The following is an 8367-nucleotide window of genomic DNA, read 5'->3' on the forward strand; positions in this document are numbered from 1 at the left end:
CCCAACTTGAAGTTGAATTTACAACATTTTTGTACTAACTGTATTCTTCTATGAAAGCGAATAAAGTACAACTCGATAAACCAACCTAGGACAAGTTTTCTAGACTCTAGAACTGCAAAATATTGACTCTATTTGACAGCTTCTTCGATCTTCTTCTCGTGGGTGTGTGACATGCTCAAATTACACCTTTAATTAGCGTAAAGCGGACGATGTCAAATATCGTAACCCAACTAGGTTGTGGTGGAATCCCACAGGGAATATGGTGTGAAAAAGTTACTAAACTCGTAGAATGCTTAATTTAGGTTTAATGTCGTAATCCGATGATTTTTATGAAAGTTGGTTGTTTATGACTAACATCTAGCTAATTGCTTTGGATTGTAATGTATGGTAAAAGAAACCAAGGTTGTGTACCCGTTAGATAAAGTGCATGATCATGGGTATCGATCTTGATATATACTTCTAATGGATCATTATATGAATTCACTTAGCCTCTACATGAATCTCTACTATTTCCCAATAAATAAAATCTCTTTCTATGATTTTCCAACATATAAGAAAGTAACTATGAAGAATAATTAATTATGCCAAGTAAATTCGTCTTATTCCTAAGTGAATCTATTAAACAAAGTTTAAAGCTTTGAGTCCTTGTTATTTATTCTTACCAACCCTAATTCTTTTCCCAAATAAATCAAGGTCTATGACTTTAATCAATGTTTGCAACCATTAATTATGAATGAAGAATAAATAAACTCTAATAATCTATTATGTGTATATCAATCACAAAATCCAATCACAAAACACCCATCATTTGGGTTCACAACCCTAGTAAGAAAATTTAGCTACTCATAGAAGAAGAAGAACAATAAGAAATAATTGAGATGATAAGGCTTACGAATGATTGCTTGGAATTGAAGGGAAATTAATTGCAATTGTCTGTAATCCCAAAAGACTTCAAAAACTATGAGTATTTAGTACTAAGGAAATAAAACTGAAATCTGGTGAATTATAGCCTACAAGAAACCTACATCAGGTATTTATAAGAGTCTAAATTGTGCAAAATACGTTTGACAAAATTGCCCCCGACGGACCAATGTACGGACCATAAATATTATACGGTCCGTAGAATGGGTGAATGGTCTCCGTATAATCTTCTTCAATCACCAGATATACGTTCCAATTTTACAGACCGTAACTATTATACGGTCCGTGCAACTGGTCTATGCACTCTTCTTCCCTTTGAGACTTCACTGGAGTAAATCTACGGTGGGATTTACGGACCGTAAATAATTTACGATCCGTACTTCTGCCTTGACTTCCTCCTTCAGGTCTGAGGCCTTTCTGTTATGCATCTATGGTAGTATTGACAGACCGTAAATATTATACGGTCCGTCTGTTGCTCCGCACAAATTAGGGTTCAGTTATTTTTCTTTCTTTGAACATCTTTTTAAACCATTTTCCATGACTTGCTCCCAAAATAAGTTAAATACCTGCAACATATCACAAACAAGTCAAAAAGACCAAGACTTGCTAAAAAACAAGTAAAACTTATAGCCAAAAAGCATAGAATGTGCCATAATTTCATGGCACATCAACACCCCCAACTTAAAGTCTTTGCTTGTCCTCAAGCCAGTCACATAACACAATGACTCAATCTACTACTGAGATATCATAGAGTAACAATGTCTACATTGGTTTTGACTCTGACTACTGGCATGCACGTTTTTCTTCCAAGGACCACCTCATTTTTCTGTTTTCAACCAATTATGCTCAACTCAAGAATGCTATGACTAACATTGATGCTTCAATGCATGACATTACATTATCGAACATATTATAATGCACACAAACGCTACTTTAGGCGGTCACTTCGTTTTGATCAATTCTCATCTTCTTACCCTCACATAGACCAAAAAACGTCCCAACACACATATGTACAACAATAATGGGACGAAGACAAAAGAGAAGAGAAAAAACACTCACACTCACAAAGAAGTTCATATCCACACATGCAAATACCATAAGCTTGCCCTTATTTTCTATGCTTCCATCCTAGATTCGTTCAGTTGTGATTACATTAGGACTTGTTTCTGTCTTGTAATGTAGGCTTTGGGACGGGTAGGATACTTTTTGTATATTAGTGACTAACCCTCCTTGAACACTACAACATCTCCTCACCTTCATTCGCCTTTTATTGAACCCCTTTAGTTTCTTACTAGTTTTCGACCTTGATGTGGTTTTATTCCTAATCAACTTACAATTCTTTTTGTGTTACACTTTTCTAATTTTTTTTTTTTTTTTTTTCATATATGCAACCACCACATCGAATCCCAACTAGCAAACTCCACCACCCCCAACTTATGTTTTTAACATCTACTTCACATTTATTTCACCCCCAACTTAGGCATTTTGCCTTATCTATCTAGTAGCTTCAAGGAGGGAATGGGTCCGAAGTTGGATTAATTTCACAAAGGGTAAGGTTTCATTATTGGCTAGCCAAGAAAAAGGTCAAAAGGCTCAAAAAGGGAAACTAGGGATATGTAACATCCCGTAAATTCGAGTTAGGTGTGAATGTATAAAAATCTAGTGTTAAAATGATATTATACCTATATGAATCCATTCTTAATAAATTCGGGTGGAAGATGGTCGTTTTGAAGCGAAACCAACAATTGAATTTCTTAAGGGCTCTTAAATTCGCCTAAGTTTTGGTAGGTCTGTCTTCTGGGCGATTGTTATCAAACTGTGTTGCTAATTTGGAACAACTTACTTGATGGAAGTTGTATGTATTTGAAATAGCTTTCCAATGGTAGGTTTCCCAGCCCAAGAAAAGTTTTGTACAAAAAGTTATGACCATTTTACTGAGCAAAGGTCAATTATCAAAAAAGAAAAAAATGTGCTGGGTCCGCGATGGAAGAACTCAGCTGTGGAGCAAAATAAAGACATGATCAGGTGCTGAACCCACTACGCAGACTCAGCACCGATCGGGAATTATTTTCTGATTCCGAATTTCTTTAAGTCCTACTTCGTTGTCTTATTTCCCATTTTGTTTCAAATCAATATTTCTGAGGAAAAGAACCCTAGAAAAGTCTCTCTAACCCTAAGGTGAGTTTTCACTCAATATTGATCATTCCCACACCATATCCATCCCCTCTTGATAGCAAATCACTCTCTTAAACCCTAAGTTCTTGTATATTCAAGAAGAGGAAGAAGAGAGGCGTGTGGGATTCCATCAAAAGGTAAGACTCTTGATTTTATGAGATTGTTATTGTTGTTTGAACTAGTATAGAATAAACAAAGAGGTTAGGATCCACCAATGATTTCCATAAGCTTCAAGAACAAGATTTAAGGCTTTTAAAACCCTAGTTTTCGAAATTCCAAGAAAACTTCAAGAAACTATTCAAGTTCTAATCTTTATCATCTAAAACCATTGTAGTGCGATTATTAAGTCTTGGAAAGTGCGTTTGAGTCAGATTTAAGGCATGTCTATTTTAAAATCATTTTTGACTATAAAGGTGATTTGTATGTCTCTTTTTACCAACTCTCTTGAAAGATTGATTCTTTATAAAAGCATGTTTTGGATGATATGATGAATTGGATTTACACTCTTAAAATCTATTACATGTTTTGATTAATGGTTAATGTGCGTGAGGGGACGAGCCCACATTAAACCTAGATTGTAACAAACCCTATATATGTATAAGATATTATGAATGTTTTCCTCTATGAGAGATGCTTAGTGATGATGGTTAATCATTGTTATTGATGATTTTACAAAGGAATTATGACAAAGTAATCTTGTTTAAAGAAGTGGAAACGTTTTCATGATTATCTATCAAATTATGGATTTTCGTAATGGCATGATGAGGTTTAATGCTATTTGATGGTGTGACTACCTTGAGACAAATTGTGAATCGGCTTCTATCCTATGAACTTTGTTGTTGTGTTTGGCCTAGCTACTCAGGAGGAACGGTAGCCACTATGGGTCCTAGTGTGTTAATGCCTAGCCATTCGGGAGGAAGAGTGGCCACTGCTGGGTTCACTACCCGGGGTGTGATTTATGCCTAGCCATTCGGGAGGAAGAGTGGCCACCGCTAGGTTCGCTACCCGGGTGTGATTTATGCCTAGCTATTCAGGAGGAAGGATAGCCACCGCATACTACATAGTCCGGTGTGATTTATGCCTAGCTATTCGGGAGGAAGGGTAGCCACCGAGAATTATATGTTCCGGTGTGGTGCGCTATGCGCTGTATGCTTGATTCTTGGGCCTGTATTGGCATGTGTGACATTCTTATTCTCTTATGAAATTGTTGATGACTATCTTAATTGATTTAAAAGGCATATTTGAAGTTGTAACTCGACAAGAGGCTTTATAATTGGTTTTGATACTTATTATTGAGATACATAAACTGAATAATTGTTCTTACATTGGGTTCACATGATTTTCAGGACTAATTTCTTTATGTATTATGTACTCTATTTTCTTATTACTTATTGTCCCCGAGGCACTCACTGAGTATGAAGTACTCAGGCATACCATTGTTGTTTTTTATGGTATGTTAGGCAACGGAGAAGAGCAGGTTCCTGATACTCCAGGCATTTAGGAAGGACTTGTTGTGCTGCTGATTTGGTGAGCCCACACTTTCATTCGTGGGACACTCTATTTATTTAATTCCCTTTATTTATTCTAGTTTTCGAGCTGCGTCCCGATGGGTTAGACATTTATTCCTTATTCTTAGAAGCTCCTTAGTATATATTTGAATGTGGGTAGAAGAAAAGTTGTCGTTTAACTCTTTCGGGCACACTATCATGTTTTGGGCGAATTATTTAAATTATAAAGATTTCTGCTGATTTAATTCATATATTCATGATTTGTTACATTTATTTTATAAACTGTTTGAGGCGAATGTTGAACCTGGCGGGTTCAAGTATTATTATCGTGTTGTTTGGGTTCTTCCAATGTTGTTCATGACGTCGGATGCCGGTCACGTCTAGGGTGAGTTTTGGGGCGTGACAAGCTTGGTATCAGATCTTAGGTTCAAGTACGTCCTAGGATTATTTTCGGTGTCAGTGGAGCTGTGTCTACTGGAGTTTTCCTTGTGCAGCCTGATCACCTGCATGACCGAGAAATATTTCGCCCGAAGCGTGTGTGTATCATTGCATTTGCATCGTATTCATCTCATACTTAGATATTGCATTGTATTTGGACTTGATGGTTGATCTTATGGTGATACTTGGACTGGATAGTGATTCTTGAGGTTGTACTTTGGAATTATAGTTGATCTTGAGGAGATATGCTAGACTTGGCAAATTTGGTAGTGGATATGATATTCTTGCACTGTGTTGAGTTGTATCTGATTGTGAGCCTGTCTACCTTTCAGTCTCTTTCGTTTGCATATGTTATATAACTATTTTCGGCCTATGATGCCTACTCAGAACGTGTTGTTGTACTGATTCTACCTTGCTGCATTCTTTTATGAGTGTAGAGTACCTGACTGGATCGACTTCCTCTCTTCTAACTGATTCCTGAGGCTGTTTGGCGAGCATTTTAGCGTGAGTACTTGGACGGATCCGCAGCACTGATGTCTCCTCTCTTCTACTTGTCTTACTTGTTATTCTGAGGCAGTATTCTACTTTTAGACTATGTATTCGTATTTCAGACTTATAGATTTATTATTGCGGCTCTTTTACGGCTTAGACTAGATTCTTGGGGATTGACGTATTATTCTATACTTACTTTTTTTTAATCTATTTATGTTAGACTTATCATGCATTTTGGTGATTGGGTTTACTTTATTATTGATTGGGTTGTGAATAAGGGACGAGTTCACCTACCGAGGTGGGATATGGTAGGTGCCCGCACGTTCTCGAAATTGGGTCGTAGCAAGTTGGCACCAAAGCCATAGGTTACCCAATCTATAAGTACAAGAGCATGTCGAGTAGAGCCTTGCGGATCGGTATGATGAGCTCCGTACCTACCCGCGAGAGGCTATTGGACATTTATGAAACTTCACATTATTTCATTCCTTTGTGCTACTTTATTCAGATTGGTATCTGGAATGTGCATATTGATATCTGATTCATTTCTATCCTCTCACAGATGGTGAGGACACGAGCTACCATCGCGAGGGACGAGTTGCCCGAGCCCGCTGCTGGGGCAGGCACCAAAGGATGAGGACAAGCGAAAGGCTGTGGCCAAGCTAGAGGCCGTGGAGCTGCACCGACCAGGGGTGAGGCCCCTACGGCTGGACAGAGGCGAGCACATTCAAGTTCTCCAAAGCGTCAGCCCGAGCGAGCACAGGCAGCTGGGAGAGGCATGGCACCAGCCCAGACTCACCCAGATGCCATGTCTGATCAGACATTCTAGAATGTTATGGCCCGTGTACTTCTTCATCTTGACAACTAGCATGCCGTAGGTGGTTCCTAGACTCGAGTGGGGGTGCGGATTCCCAAGTAGGGCCAGACTATGGGGATGCATCCTGTTGTTGCTATAGCCCCATGTTTAGGCGATATTCCAGTCCCTAAGGGTGCTCCCAGAACCATGAAAATTCAGACTTTGACCGTTGAAGATGAGGAGCTTGCTGGAAGGTTCCTAAAGATAGAGCCGCCTAAGTTCTTTGGCTTGCGTAGTAAGTATGCGTACGAGTTCATAGTGGAGATGCATGACAGGCTCTAAAAGATGGGTATTGTGGAGTCTCATGGTGTGGATTATGTGTCTTTTCAGTTTCGCAGGGACACAAAGACTTGGTGGAGGACTTATATTGAGAGCAGTCCCGTTGGTGCACCTTTACTTACTTGGACACGGTTTCATCAGGCTTTCTTGGAGAAGTACGTGTCGCGTACTTTGAGGTATGAGCATAGAGATGAGTTCCTTCACTTGCGATAGAGAAGCATGTCGGTGTCAGAGTATAAGTCCAGATTCCTATTTTTGGCTAGGTATACTGCTCAGTTGATTCCCACGGAGGAGGAGAGGGTTCGTAGGATTGTTGATGGGCTTGTATATTCGCTCCATGTTGCTTGCCTCCAGCTGGTGACTTTGGTATCTTTCTTTCAAAAGGTTATTGATCATGTTGTGGGTGTTGAGTCTGCCAAGGCTCAATCTTTGGGAAAGTCTAGTAAAAAGAGGCTACGTCATCATGGTGTGTATAGTGGTTATAGCTACAGGGGTGGGGGATAGTCATCCAGGCTTGTCAGTCATCCCCCAGTTGCCCTGTTCAGTCCGCGTTGCAGGCTTCTTCAGGTGGTCCTTCTAGACCCAGTGGTTATGGAGCTAGAGAGTCCTATGGTGGTTCTTACTCTCGTCCAGCTGACTGTGGTGGTCCCTTTAGTTTATCGACTTTCTTGTATCGACCTTTAGTCCCCAGATCTTGCTATGTTTATGGTGACTCTGGTCAATTGATGAGAGATTATCCTTGATCCGGACAGAGTAGGTCCTAGCAGGATTTCCAATTCTAGACTTCAAGGACTCCGGTACCATCTAGTGGCCGGGGTGGTTCTTCAGCCAGAGGCGGTGCTCAGTCAGGCCGCAGATGTTATATCCCGTATTTTGTACATTGGGACAATCCGAGTTAACCATGACAACTTAGGGACAAGACTATTCCAAGATGCGAAGTCGAGACTTTTAACCACGAGTTTGTTTTAAGACATAAGTTGCTTATGATTTTGTTGGCATGGAATATTAAGGGCAAATTTGGAATTAGAAAATAATTGGTCATGAACCACAAAAGGGCCAAGTGGCCGTGGGGTGTGGTGTGGTTCCCACACATGGTTTGGCCAAATTTAATTGATCCAACCCATGTGTGGGCCATGGGACACTTGTGTAATTCATATATGTAGTAAAAGGTGACTAAGTAGATCATATTCATCATCTTCAACTCTTAAGAAAATTGTAGAACCTTGGAGAAAAAGAACAAGGAGCATTCGGCCATGGTGAAGAAAAATTGCGGTCCAAAAATAGTGATAAAAAAAAAATATTTTCTTCCAGCAATTCAACCAATTGGAAGGTCCTTGTTAACGTGAGATAGTTGTTGGAGTCAACAAATCATTCGTTTTGTCGTTTGCAAACCCTACCCAAGTTGTGAAGTTAAGAAGAAAAGGTAAGGTTTAATCTTGTTTTTATATGTTGTGGATGGTTTGTGTATGTTGTAGTATGTAGAAATGGATGAAACTCATGAAATATGGCATGTTGGAGTTGAGCCGTGTGTATGGCTTGTAGCCGTGTAGGTGTGTATTGTGTAGGAGTGATGAATTAATTCTATTTAGCATGTTTGGTTGTTGTAGTGTGTTGAAATGGATGGAAACCATGCATTTTGTATGGGGTGGTGGTGGCCGAATATGGCCTCCCTTGTGTGGCAAAGAATGAATTAATTTTATG

This window comes from Lycium ferocissimum, chromosome 3 (assembly GCF_029784015.1).
Source record: "Lycium ferocissimum isolate CSIRO_LF1 chromosome 3, AGI_CSIRO_Lferr_CH_V1, whole genome shotgun sequence".
Classification (NCBI taxonomy): domain Eukaryota; kingdom Viridiplantae; phylum Streptophyta; class Magnoliopsida; order Solanales; family Solanaceae; genus Lycium; species Lycium ferocissimum.